This window comes from Anomalospiza imberbis, chromosome 1, assembly GCF_031753505.1.
Source record: "Anomalospiza imberbis isolate Cuckoo-Finch-1a 21T00152 chromosome 1, ASM3175350v1, whole genome shotgun sequence".
Classification (NCBI taxonomy): Eukaryota; Metazoa; Chordata; class Aves; order Passeriformes; family Viduidae; genus Anomalospiza; species Anomalospiza imberbis.
The window spans coordinates 66755596-66768872 of NC_089681.1; positions in this window are offsets into that span (position 1 = coordinate 66755596).

The following is a 13277-nucleotide window of genomic DNA, read 5'->3' on the forward strand; positions in this document are numbered from 1 at the left end:
GATGTTGCCTGCCTGTGGATTTGAAGGTGGTGGAGCGAAGATCAGGGATGTAAGGTGGGCCTCACCTTTTCCCTAAGGCAATCCTGGATGTGCAAAGGCTGCTGGATGGGAAGTTTGGCACATAGGAGATTTTGCAATCTCCAGCCCTCATTCTCTACCCTCCCACCTGCTGTTCTACTGTGTGACCTTGCCTTCCAGCTATAAGAAAGGGCTGATCATCCTCTCTCCTCCTGCTTGGCAGCAATGCTGGAGTGCAAGTTTTGGCTAAACACCATGACAAATCTTTGCTGGGGCCAAGCAGGGAGGAGAGGACCTAGCAGATGTACTCTACAGGATTCAATTTTGCCATCCTCAAGAACGTGGAATAACAAAGATCTGACACTGAACTTTAAGCAGTGATTTTTTTAGCCTTTGTAAGGGTGTTGCCCTAGGCTATGTCCTGCTTGGGTTGTGCCAAGGAAGGGTCTTCCTGTGCTGCTTGGAGACCATGGTTGAATACTAAGGTCTTCAGCAGCATTAAGCTAGCAAGATCACCAGATGTGCCCGCAAAGCAGTCATGCTGTAATGAAGCTGGACTTGGCTTCCCTGCTTACAGAGGCCTTTCCTCCACCTTAAATAGAGAGGAAGGGATTTGTGTCCACTTAGGGGAAAGGCATATTAGCTTGGGCCCACCTTTGTAACAAGCTGCTCCCAAATCTGGGTCACGTCCTGGTCCAGCAGCTAACTTTGTATTTGGAGCCCACCTGCAGCATTAATGGAAGTGTTTCATTTAAAACAGCATGGAACTGGCTAGCAATGCTTGTGAGAAACATCTCGTGCTGTTAACAGGCACTGGTCCTGCTGGGAAGGGATTCATTCTGCTGGCTCTGGGAGGCAGGAAGTTCATTGCTTTTCTGGAGGAAGAAAGTAACAGGGGAGGGGAGTTGACAGCCAGACAGAGACAAAAAGTCTTGTATGTGAACTCCTGGATCCTCTTAGGTTAGCAGTATGGTTGCAGGGATGGGAGGATTAGGGTACATGCTGGCTGGGGCTGGGCACAAGCAGGAATTTAGAGCCACCCCCACCCATAGCCAGCATTTGAGCTCTGTGTCCAGACCTGATGCTCCAAAGACACCTCAAGCCCAGTGTCTGCCCAGTTAGCAGAAATAGTACTCCATGTGTGGGTGAGCTCTGTGGGACCCCTGGGCTGGACTTATGCCTGCCCACCTGATGCACTCTGTTACCAGGCTTGATGGTCATGATGGTGGTGTGAGCTGAGACATGGCACTATGAGCAGCAGCAGCAGCAAATGTTCCAGTATTGTCTTTTCCTGCTGGTATGGTGGCCCTTGAGTTTGAACCAAAACTTCTCTACAGATATCTACTGTTTTTTTTTTTTTTAATTCTGTCACCCTAAGACATTTTATATAACTGTGATTTATATTAATTGGGAGGTATATCTTCCTGGTGTTCTTTCTTTTATGTCTTTAGCACTTTTAGAGCTACATTACAACCAAAAAGAAAGAAAAGGAGAGACAAACATTAATTTACAGAAAAAAGAGGTCACCAGAAACATGATCCTACATCTATCGGGTGTTTTTTCTGTGTCCTGCAAATCTCTGCAACAAACAGAATGGCTAAAGCAAATTCGCCCATAACTGTTGCTTGTTTGCTTGTAAAACCAGGAGCCAACTCCAGAACTGTGCAGCAAGAGATCCAAAATGTATTTTCTTGAAGTGTGCTCTCTCCCCAGATATGTGCTATTCAGTGAGTTTTCACTCCTGGTTTCAGCATGCATGAGCTCCAAACCCTGCAGAAGTCAGTCCAAACACTGCCCCATGTGCAAGGGGGGCTGATGGACCAAACAGTGCCTGAGTGCTGGGGGTGAAATTTGCTGGGATGGTTGGGTCTGTCACATGCTTTGTTCATAACCTCTTTGAGTTCAAACCCTCGAATGTGTGAGAGCAAAGAGAGACTCGGCTCCCAAAATTACTGAAGAGGCTCCCCATAGTCAAATGCTGGACTTTCTGTCTCTCTCGTTGGCAAAGAGGTTATCCTTGCTATGCAGTCAAAAATTGATCCAGAGGGAAGCATTTACCCCCCTTTGACTGTTCAGTATTTGGTCCCTAGATGATCTGATTGATATACACTGTGCTGTATATTTTATTAGGTGAAAAAGTACCCAGTGAGCCATAGTATCATTTCCAAGGGTGACCTTGTGACAGCGGGTGGCAGCAGTACACATAAAAATGATAAAAGCCTGGCCAAAATCCCTGGCTGCATAGGTTGAAAAGGTGGCTCAGAAACTGTTGATAGATGAGTTAGATTAACCGATATGCCTTGGCTCAGAGGTTCACTTTTTTTTTTTTTTAGAAAAAAAAGACAAACAGGGAGAGAAATGAATGCAGATGAGCACACAGAAAATCAAGGGAAAGGCAAATGCAGCAGAGACAGTGTGAAGAGTGGAGAAACGTTTGATTTTTTAAAAATAAAAAGCATTCATCATGGGGAAATATGGCCAGACTGAGGTGGCATGTTGCTTTGTGCTGCAGAGGGAAACTGGAGTGTAGACTACTAAATTGCACATGAGTTTCTTTGTCACTATTAAGTTCTCTCTCTCTATTTCACTTGGTTATTTGTGGTGTGTGTTTGTAGTGAGTTTTCAGGCAGTGTAGATAAATTATCACATTGATTTTTCTTTCTCACCTTTTTTTTAGTGGGGGGTGGCCGGAGGGGGCAATGGGAAAGGTTTCTGTGTATTATAAAGAAAGCAGAGTGGCTGTTAACAGCCTGCTGGGTTTAGTATCCACTGTGCAGGAGAGGCACTTGAACCAGAACTTGGAAACCAAATATCTTAAACTGCAGGGCAACTGAGGGTCTGCATCCAAATTTGCCATTCAGGACCATTTCTACTACCCAATACAGGAATAAAAAATGGAATACTAGCTTCCCAGGACTGTATATATCACAGCTCAAGACAAGGAATATCATAACTTGATGTATTCAGTGATTGATGTGATCATGGTCAATGTAACAGAACTGATTGTTTTTGCAGCTCTCATTGCAGTGGGAGTATAGAAGTAACATTTTTTGTTCAGCACCGCTTCAGTTTTCATGCCCTGCTCTGCCAAGACAGAGATATTAAAGGTGAAGAGTGGAGAAAAAGGTTTTAAGCAGTCAAGGGAAGAGAAAAAAGATTAATATTTCTGCTCAGAAGCTGGAGATGAAAAGGGAGAGTTGTGCCCATGACAAACATTACCTTGAGTCACTCACCATTGACAAATGGGTTTGTGGACCAGAAAGTGTCATTTCTCTCTGGGGAAGCGTGGCTTAGATGGGAGACTGGTGGCAAGGAGTTTAAGTGGATTTGCCTTAGTTAAATTTCAAGACGGTGGGATCTGCTAGCAGGTCAGGAAACACAGAAACGTAACCCTCCATTCTGCAGGCTGTAAGATATCCTTTAGAGTGTGCAGGAAATATTGGAAAAGAAGTGATCCTCACTGGAAGTGTTCATTTATTGTCAGCATTTGGCAAACTTCCACATCTAATAATTCTCTTTGAGCTTGTTGCTGGCAATGATGTGACTCCTGTGAAATCTTTGTTGCCTTATCATTCCCTAGTGTACCCTGAGAAACAAAAGTGCTATCCCTAGCCAAAGAGTTCATCCAAAAAGTAGTCTCAGTGCATTGTCAGTTACATTGGAGCTGTGCCATGCTGGTTCAGTGCAGTTTTGGTGGTTTCAGCTTGCATTGCACTCCTGCATCTACTTTTTCACTTCTCTGCTCTGGGGTGTTGGACATCCATATTCATCATCTTTATAACTTGGGGTTATGCATGCTGGTTCAATCTTTATAGTGTCCTCTGCCACCATGAAGCAGGTGTGCTGAGACCACTCTGAGATGAGCCATCCTTACCTGATTTTGTGCGTAGTGATATGATGATGAAAAAGGGGTAGAAGGACAACAGCAGCAAGCAGAGGGCTTGCTGCTGGGGAAGTTCATGCCTCCAGCCCTGCCAGCCAGGAAGTTGTTCCAGCACCCTGGGCACAGTGGCACATGTGGGACCTATAGCTAAGGCCAGCTCTGTTCCTGGGAGCTCAGGAGTGCTGCTGGCTCCAAGTCAGTTGTGCTGGAGGGTGAAGTTGGGATTGTAGGGGGCTGGGAAGGGAAATGTCTGGGGGTGGCATGACAGCAAGCATAGCTGTCAGGTTAGCTAGAGTAATGACATGATCCTATGCATATTTACTTTCAAGTATTTATAGGGTAGTGTGTTAGATGTTCTTTATGGTTATTTTAGAATTTTAGTAGAATTAATGCTTAGGGGATAGTCTCCATGAAAAATATTTCCCGTGAGTGAGTCAAATCAAATAAATAAATTTGCTGCTTGCCATAAAATAGCAAAGGTACACTCAATTTTCCTGCTAGGATGACATCATTTCTGTGGAGATGCTAGCAAAATATTCCTTGTGCATACAGTGCTTTGAAACGAGAATAGGTAGAATATAAGGTATTTTGAGTGCAATGAAAAAAACACTGCAAAGGCTGAAAAGAAACATATACCTTTTGACTTTGAATTTTAATTCAGTTTTGGGATTGTCTGGATTATATACAGCCACCTCATCAAAACTGTTGCAGAGTAATTAACATTTCTATGTACATTTGCCAAGGAGGTTGAGGACAATAAGAATTCAGATACTGAAATTAAAGCCATCCCTTAAGAAAACACAGGTTCATTACTTGGAACAATTGGCATTACTGCAGAAAAAAAATGAACTGCTAAATGAATATTCATTATGGATAAGGGAAGGTGCTTTGTCATACATTTGGGAGTCACAGTGAGAATGAAATTCTGTTTTGAAAGTAGCTAATGAAAATTCTAGAGAGCCATTGCTAACAGTAAGCATCTTAAAATTTACATGACCAAATAAGTTTCACCCAGGAGTTCAGAAAATATTTACACAAGAAGATCGCACATTGTTTGTGAGCAAACTGTGAAGAACACATCAGAGAAGGGTGTGCTCAGATGTGAATTTGATTGCATAAGATTGTAACAATTTTTTAGAAAGATATTTTGAAACTACAGGAGAATAAAGTTTGATTTGCCTAGCAATAAATATGGTCTAAAAAGAAAAAGAATTAGAGGAGAAGAGAAACAGGATGACAACTGATGCTTTTCAATATTTTTTTTTTGTGGAACACATGTCCTGTGGAACTTAGCTTTTTGATGTGATTATAATTTCATTGATAATGCCCACATGATGTGCTTCTCATCATGTGTTGGACATCAGACTCAGTGTCACAGAAGATTCTAATTGAAGGTTAGCAGTAGATAAACTAAAAGTAGCACATTTTAAATGGATTAGGCCATCTCATCAATAAATCTCAAGTAGTAAGCCCCAAGGGTTCCCTAGGGGTCACTTCTTGGTTCAGTTCCTTTTGTATTCCCCTAGTTTTTTGTAAGAATATATAAAGTCATTGTTAATAAAGTTTGTGGATGACTTAAAGGTGAAAAATAAGGACAGTCTAGTTCTACAGACTGAACTGAATTACTTGATAAGGCTGGACTTTGCAGAGCTAAATCCTTTTCAATACCTCCAGATTCAATGTCATGCATCCAGAACTGGAGAATTTAGATCATGCTTACAGTAGTACAGGCTGTTTCCTGATAAATAGCAAGTGTGAAGAATATACATGGTAGATAACCACCAGCCCCTGTTGGGATCATCCTGCTGAAAGCTGCTTTGACTGAGAAAATTAAGAAACCTAATTTATAGTGTCATGTGCAGGACCTGCACGACAGTTGGTGGAAATCTGCAAACAATTCCTGGAAAATCCTGGTGAAGCAGGACTGATTTATAAAGAAAAGGACAAGGATTGGGTTAAAACTTGAATTATACTCAGTTATTGTTTTTTTTTTTTTTGTTAGTTCATATTTTTGCCCTGCTTATTTAATGTATCTATTGGGCAGAGAAGAGGAGGAAATTAATCCCATATTTAACATCGTTAGCTTCCTTGTTGTTCAGTAATGGATAAATACTATTCCTATATCTAATTCTAACTCTCCATGACTGTACACACAATTATTCTTTTTATCTTCAGGCTCTCTCTGTAATACTTACTTCACCCCTCTTTTCTAAGACTGGGCCCAGATGTCGCTATCTGCTATAGAGTAGCTGAAAGTCCAAACCCTCCCAAAAAACCAGCAGGAGTTTTCGATGCCTGTCATAAGCTGCTGAGGAGGTTTGCTTCACAAAGTCTACTGGATCATAAGAATTAGAGACAGGACAAAAAGAGAAAGGCTGCAACGTCCAGCTGAGTTGCACAGACCTCCACGGATGTAGCTACCGTCTGAACATTGTGACACTGCAGTGGAAACTACGCAACTACTGTCACTTCAGTGCTTTTGTTATATATGGCTTGAACCCAGAGCAGTCTAGGAATAAGCAAGAAAAATCAGAGCTGCAGCTAGACCTGAGTGCCCTTACAACCCACTGGTGACTTGTGATGCTGTCTCGATGAGGAGAGGTCTGGTACAACAGCAATGCACCCAGTATAGCACCAGTGTAGCTGGTGATGCTGAGTCCCAGAGGGGTTTGGTCTATATGCTATGATCACATGCAGAGCAAGAGGAAGAACGGCTGCTGTGGTCATTGAAGGGCATGAGGGAAGCGGCACAAATGGGACAGAGTCTGTATGTCCCTAAAAAAGAGGATTAATAAAAAATGGTTTTCATTAAGTGTTGGAAAGAATAAAAATAATATAATGAAGACTAGCAGAGATATAAGACAAGATAGCACTTCTCTTTTCCCTGTTTCATGAAGTGAGAATGATAAAACTAAGGAGATGGAATTCAGTACTGAAAAAATGGAATACTTACTTTCTCTGCCAGCTTATAAGTGAAATATAGAGCAGATTGCCATTGTATGAATACTGAAATATTTTATTTTGAATTAGTTAGCCTTTAGTTTGAATTATTATGCTAATTACTGTAATTTGTGCCACATTCTCTTGATATCCTAATGTCTGCCTATCAAGAACACTCAGAGCAATCATAATGACCATTGTTAAAAACACTGAGGGGTGGACAGATGTCTTAACAGACTCCTGTTTCAGAGCTTAAACTAGTCTTCAGCTAGCAGAGATGGTGTGGGATAGAACATGGCTCACAAGAAAACTGTGGTGCGATAATGTGCAGACCATGGCTGGAGCCAAGGTATGGGACCATTTAATCCTGGTTCTGGTTTAGTGACTTCAGTTCTTAGTTTTGGACTTGCCTTGCTGATTTCTGGTTCCCCGTGTAAAGTAATTATCCCTGCTGCATCGGTCAAACATACAATCCTTTTTCCTGATACCCTGAGAGAGTTTGCACTTAGAGGGAATCTCTTTTTTTCTTTTTCCACCTGAAGAGAAAAGAAAACCTTCCACCTGAGGTCTAGGGAAAAGGTGTTTCTTTCTGGTTGGATTTCTTTTTTTCAACTGAAATTGAATAGGCATCCTGTGAGCAACCTGGCAGAGAATTTTGGTCTTGCTGTGCAAGTCTTACTCTTCAGGTCCTCACTGGCAATTTGCAAGCACTTCTGAATATCTTCTGGCATGTGAGCTCTCTCTTGTCTGGATGATGTTTTTTTTTGAATCCTTGTATTGTGCAAATGCTCTTGCAAGTGGCAGGCATGCTGCAGATAAATCTTTTGATCCTTCAGAATTACCAACCTCTTGTAATCATGTTTTCCAGCTTTGTAAATGTTACCCCACCACATACAGCATCTTGTTACTCTCAGATCTTCGCCCTTACTTCTTAATTTCAAACACCATCATCGCGTCTGTCTCTCAATGTGCCGCATCACATTTCCCCAAGAAAAAGAGAGTCTTCTTGAAATGATCACTAGATGGCTACACTACCGCACAGGATTCCACAGCTCTGCTTTACCAGACCTTCAGACCATTTCTCTCAGCCCTCTAGTTCACAATATCTTTGGTCTGAATTGCATTTCAGCCACAAAATACAATTTCCATATCTTCAATTTTCTTCTCAGCAGGTTGCAATATAACTCCACACCGTTAAATTTATTGTACAAAGAAGTCGCTGGGGCTTAAACGGCATCTAACCTCTGAAGCATCTGGTATTGTCCAGGATTGGAAACAGGATCCTGGACTGCCTGCCCCTTTAGTTTGATCCAATAGAGCAACTCCCGTCTTTCTGGAGTCTGTGCAGAAAGCCTTCGGAGTCAATTTGGCGCAACCTAGTGTGTCTATTGACCGGGCTATGGCTGGGCAGCTTCAAAAGCCCAGAGATTTGGGACGAGCATCAGTCCATGACTCAAACATTAAGCAGTCACCACTACAGTTTCAGAGGATTGAAGGGAGTTTCGAAGGAGGGAAAAAAATTGTGCTTATTTTCCTGTTGTAAGCAAGAGCAGACTTTAGGAACAAGAAGTGGCAAATACTAGATAAGTGTTTGCCTTCCTCACTGCCTTTTTTCTGTCTTTCATTTAAATCAAAGACTAATGCAAATCTTAAACTTTCCAACAGAAATAATTTCTTGCAATAGTTGCCAAGAGGCAACTAAAAAAGACACAGTAGTATTAATTTTTGTCATATATATTTGTGTTCAGATCCATGCAGAAAAGAAATGCATTCCTCCTCCGCTAAAAGTCCCTGTTTGTGCCTTTACACAAATCCTCCCACGTTCTTGCGAGTGGTTACACTAATGACATTTATGTAATATCACTGGGTGTTTACAGCTGCGTAGTCTGAACGTGAGTCTGGATATAAATAATGTGATCATCGTCTCCTGCAAGCTAGAGAAATGTTATCTATGTTTTACAGATGGGGGAATTGAGGTAAATAGGGGTAAGTGAAATGAAGTGAATAACTGCTCTCACCTGCAAGCTGTGGCGCCCTGCTGCGTTCATGAGGGATGCAGGATGCGGACAGACAGTCAGCCAGCCCTGGGATGCCAGCAGGCGCTTGATGGTGCCTACAGCTGTGCTGTCACAGGGGCAGGAAAAGAGGCCAGGGGAGGTGTGTGGTGAAAAGACTTGTTTTGAGAGAACTGAAACAGCTGGCTGAGGAATAAGGTGTGTAGTGTGCAGTGGCACCATCCCAAGGGGCCAGAATGGTCTAGAAGGAACTATTATTTTTCAAGTTAGTTTTGTGCAGGCTGCTCCGGAAATGTGACTTGAAAAGCAGGGCTATAGATACATTTATCTTGGCATATTTTCAATGGGAGTCCACAAAGGAGGAGAAGCATCAGAAGAGAATTAGCAGAGCTCGAGCTGGGTCTCCCCTGCTGCATGGCTGTTTGGAGCTTGGGGCGAGTGGCCTGTCCTCCCTGCCAGGCTGCTCTGGCTGGGTACCATGGAAGTGATTGCTGCTCACCAGTAGCCCTGGAGGCACTCAGTAGCTTCAAAGGGGCAAAGTAAACCTGAATGGTTTGCCTGTGAGTTCCCCATAGAAAATAAAGCTCCCCATTTGGCAAATATTCAGCCTGTTGTAAAAGGTAAATTGAAAATGCAAAACCCCTTCATAAGTGCAGATGAGCTCTAATCTGTATATTCAAAAAAGAGCATCTCAGCTGTTTTCTCTGAGTAGGCTGGATATGGTTTCCTATGGCTCAGAAGGTGCCTCAGCCATTTCAGAGGTGAGGCAATTTGGAAGATGAACTTCAAGTTGGCATGGGCTGATTTGCTCCCAAATTTTCTGAAAAATACTGAAAAATGCTATGGCTGGTGTAATTATCAGATATACAAATATGTGCATGAGAGTTCCTGGGAAACATTGTGAGTTTGTAGTCAAAAGCCAGTATTAATTTCAGATGGTAATCTATAGTGACAACAGTCTGTTTTCAGGGAGCTGCTTTGCAGTCTCTGCTATTGAAGTTTAGAGGCAAAGGAAGGTACTTATGGGAGCCAATATCTCCAATACTGCCATCTAAGCAAAATTCCAGATATGTGATCAGCATTGCAGCAATCATTTTATTTTGTCAGCACAAAGCTATGAATCAAGAGTCGCTAATGAGGCACCAGTTAATAACAGGACTGTGGCAGAGCTGTATGGACCGCTTTAGACAGCAGCATGTAATTTTGGAAATGGAGCTGGCACTTGTTTGAAGGGAAAGGGTTTAAAGGCAATGTGGTTCCTACTGAATCCTCTACTTAGCTGTTGTAAAAATACTGATGTGTTGGCAGCAAGGGTGGCTGCTTGGCTTTCACATTTTCTGTAATTTTCTGCCCTGACCCCAGATCAGCTGTCAGGATGCCCAGTGAATAGGTTACATTAAAACACTACTCGCCATTTTGCAAGTAACAAGAATCCCCAGTGGCTTGATGGGCACTGTGTGGTTCTTTTAAGAGACTGATGGCTACAAAGACTCCCACTTAGTGCCTCAAGGAGATTGCAAACACAAGCAAAGTTCTAACATTGCTAAGGCAGCTTATGCAGCACTGTTCTCTGCTCCACAGCTTTTCTTAGGGATTTCTTTTTCACAAGAAGACAAATAGTTTTGGCTTTCCTTTATGCAAGAGCAGAGGAGAAAATGCTCTGGGCTAGGAGTGTGGCCCAAAGCTCCAATAACCCTTTGCTGCCTCTGGGGCTGCTCTACACTGAGATTTTCCCAGCAACTCTGCCCTTTCACAATTCACAGGCTACGCCCCAGCTCACAAACCATTTTGTGGAGAGGTTAAAGCCAGCTCTGGACCACAAAAGTTGTGAGCAATCATCTATGCAGGAATGTGCTTGTCCCCAAGGCCCTAAAATTGACCTTCTCTCCCGGAGCAAACAGCTCCAAGGAGGAGGATGTGTACCCATGCCCCTGCAGTGGGACAAAACCTATCCCAGCACAGGGGCTGGGCAGTACTCCAAATATCTCAGGGAACCAAAATTTCGTTTTTATTCTCTACTTCACCCCAGAGGTGCCTGTGGATTTCTTACAGCAGCAACTTGGCCTCAAAAACTGCCAATGCGTAACACAGCGTTTCATGGACTGCACACTAGACAATTACTGTGGGAAGGCTGCTTTGTATAAGCACAGCTGCTTATACAAACGTTACCACAGTGGTCAGCTTTCTAGCCAGAAACTGCTCCTTCCTTGTCCTGTGTTAGACTTTTCCATCCAAATCTCAGGCACTTGCTTCAGTGGGGTTTGACTTTATTCAGCCTCCATTTTGAGATTAACAAGAAAGTTAATTGCAAGATTAAATAATTTTTCTTCAGTTTTTTTTACTCCCCAAACTAGAGATAAAAGAGGCACTGAACGTTCACAAACATATGATGCAGCCTTTCCCATGACTGTGTTTAAACCCCACTTAAAAGAGAGACTTTTGGAACCATAAAATACTTTTATCTGTAGGATTGAAATTGGGTTAGCAATTTCCTCAAAGAACAGAAGAAAACTGACTGCTCTGGGTCGTGCAGTGTGCTTGCATGCCTTTGAAGTAGTCTTTTTAAAATTAATGTCCCAATGCACAGTTAAACTTCCTGCTATTTTTTTTTCCTTTTCTGACACTAAGAGGTCATTGGAGTCAATAAGGTTATTTTTCATCTTGTTGGATAACCAGAGGATGGTGATGGGGAGCTGGGAAGTGCACAGGTCCCCATCAGCACCTGACAGTGAATTTCAGAGGAACAATCCCATGCCCTCATTCAGACTTCGGTTATGCATGAGCTGTTCCTGATTCTGGCCACAGTCACTGTCACAGATTTATGTTGTTGTGCTTTCTCTGCTCATTACAATTTTCCAAGAGGAAAAGGCATTAATCAGCTCTGACATCAGACAAAATCTTATGAGGGCTGTTACCCAAGTCAGTTCAGCAATGAGCGCCCCAAGAAAAGTGTTGCAACTCACTCTGCTCTCATGGGCCATGGTAATGTGTAAAGGAGCATGAGGCTTGAAGTAATTACAAGCAGGAAATAATTAGCTACCTCCAGTTTCCACGAGGCAATGTGGTCTAATGATTTAACTCTGAACTGGTGGGCAGGACTCCTAGATCAGAGCCTGGTCTTGCTAATAGCTGTGGGCAAGTGATTTAAATCTGTATTTTGATCTCTTTGAGAAGGGCATGTAACAGTTGTGATTTCTGGAGTGAATGGGTACTGGGCTCTGATCTCCCTCCCTTATTGGAGGGGTATGCTAGTGAAAGACTGCAGAAGATGAGCCTTTGAGTATTGCACACAGTTCCTGAGGGAACCTAGAAGTGAAAAATACTGAAAATCAAATGCATTCAGCAATACTTGGAGATAATGGTTTTTAGCAGAGATACATCATTTTGACCCGAGTAACTTCTTTTTTGTGCTCACCTGTTGTTTGTCCTCTAATCTTTGTATTTCAAACCCTCTGTGTCAAAGTCGGCTCATGATACGCCCATGTGCAGTACCTGCTACTGTGTATTGAACTTGTACTGTACTGACATGTAGTTAATAACTGGTTTTCTTATTCATGTTCTGGCAGATGACTCTGGACTGCCTGGTCTTATTTGGGCTGCCACAACTCTGATGTGGCATTCCTTTGCTTTTTCTCATTTTCACCTGCACCGCAGTCCAAATAAGCTTTTGTGTTATAACTGAGATAGGGCAGGGGTTATCATTGTCTTCCTCTGAATACACAGATGCATTCTGACACCTCCTAAATCTCAAGGCCAGGATGTCAATAAAAATTGGAAACACTGTGGCATCATCATATCTCACCTTCAATATAATCCTAACACACAGTCTGTGGCCTTGGGTACATGGTAGAGGAGTTTTTATGACTGTCTTCAGTGGCTTTATAATGGTATATGATGATTGTGCTGTCAATACCTAGCTATAACCTCTGCCTGCTGTACAGATCGTTCTGCTCCCTTAACTGCTGCTCTCCAGCCCTGAGCCCTAAATTTTAAATCTGTGTGAGAAATAATGTGCCTTTGCAAAATTAAGTCTTATATTCCTCTCATTATTAATCATCCCTTCCCTGGCAGCTCCTGATTGTGGCTTCATGTTGCATTAGCATAAACGCAGTGCTTGAGATCTACCCCCACCTCGTCCTTTTCTTTCTCTGATTCCTTTTCTAACCTGTAGGCTAAGAAGGGCCATTCAGTCAGAAGGTGTCAGGTGTAAAGAGGCAGAGTTTAACAAGAAAAAAGTAACAGAAAAGACTCCATGAACAATGCATTTATTAGACTGTTTCATGTTAAGAGGGAAGAAAGTGGTTCTCAGAGAATGGAGAAGAAAGATTACAGAGCTGTGTGACTAGAGCTGAATTCAGATCGAGGTTAGGTAACTTCACAGTGGTTTTTGGGTGTTTCGTTTTTTTTTTTTGTTTCCTGAC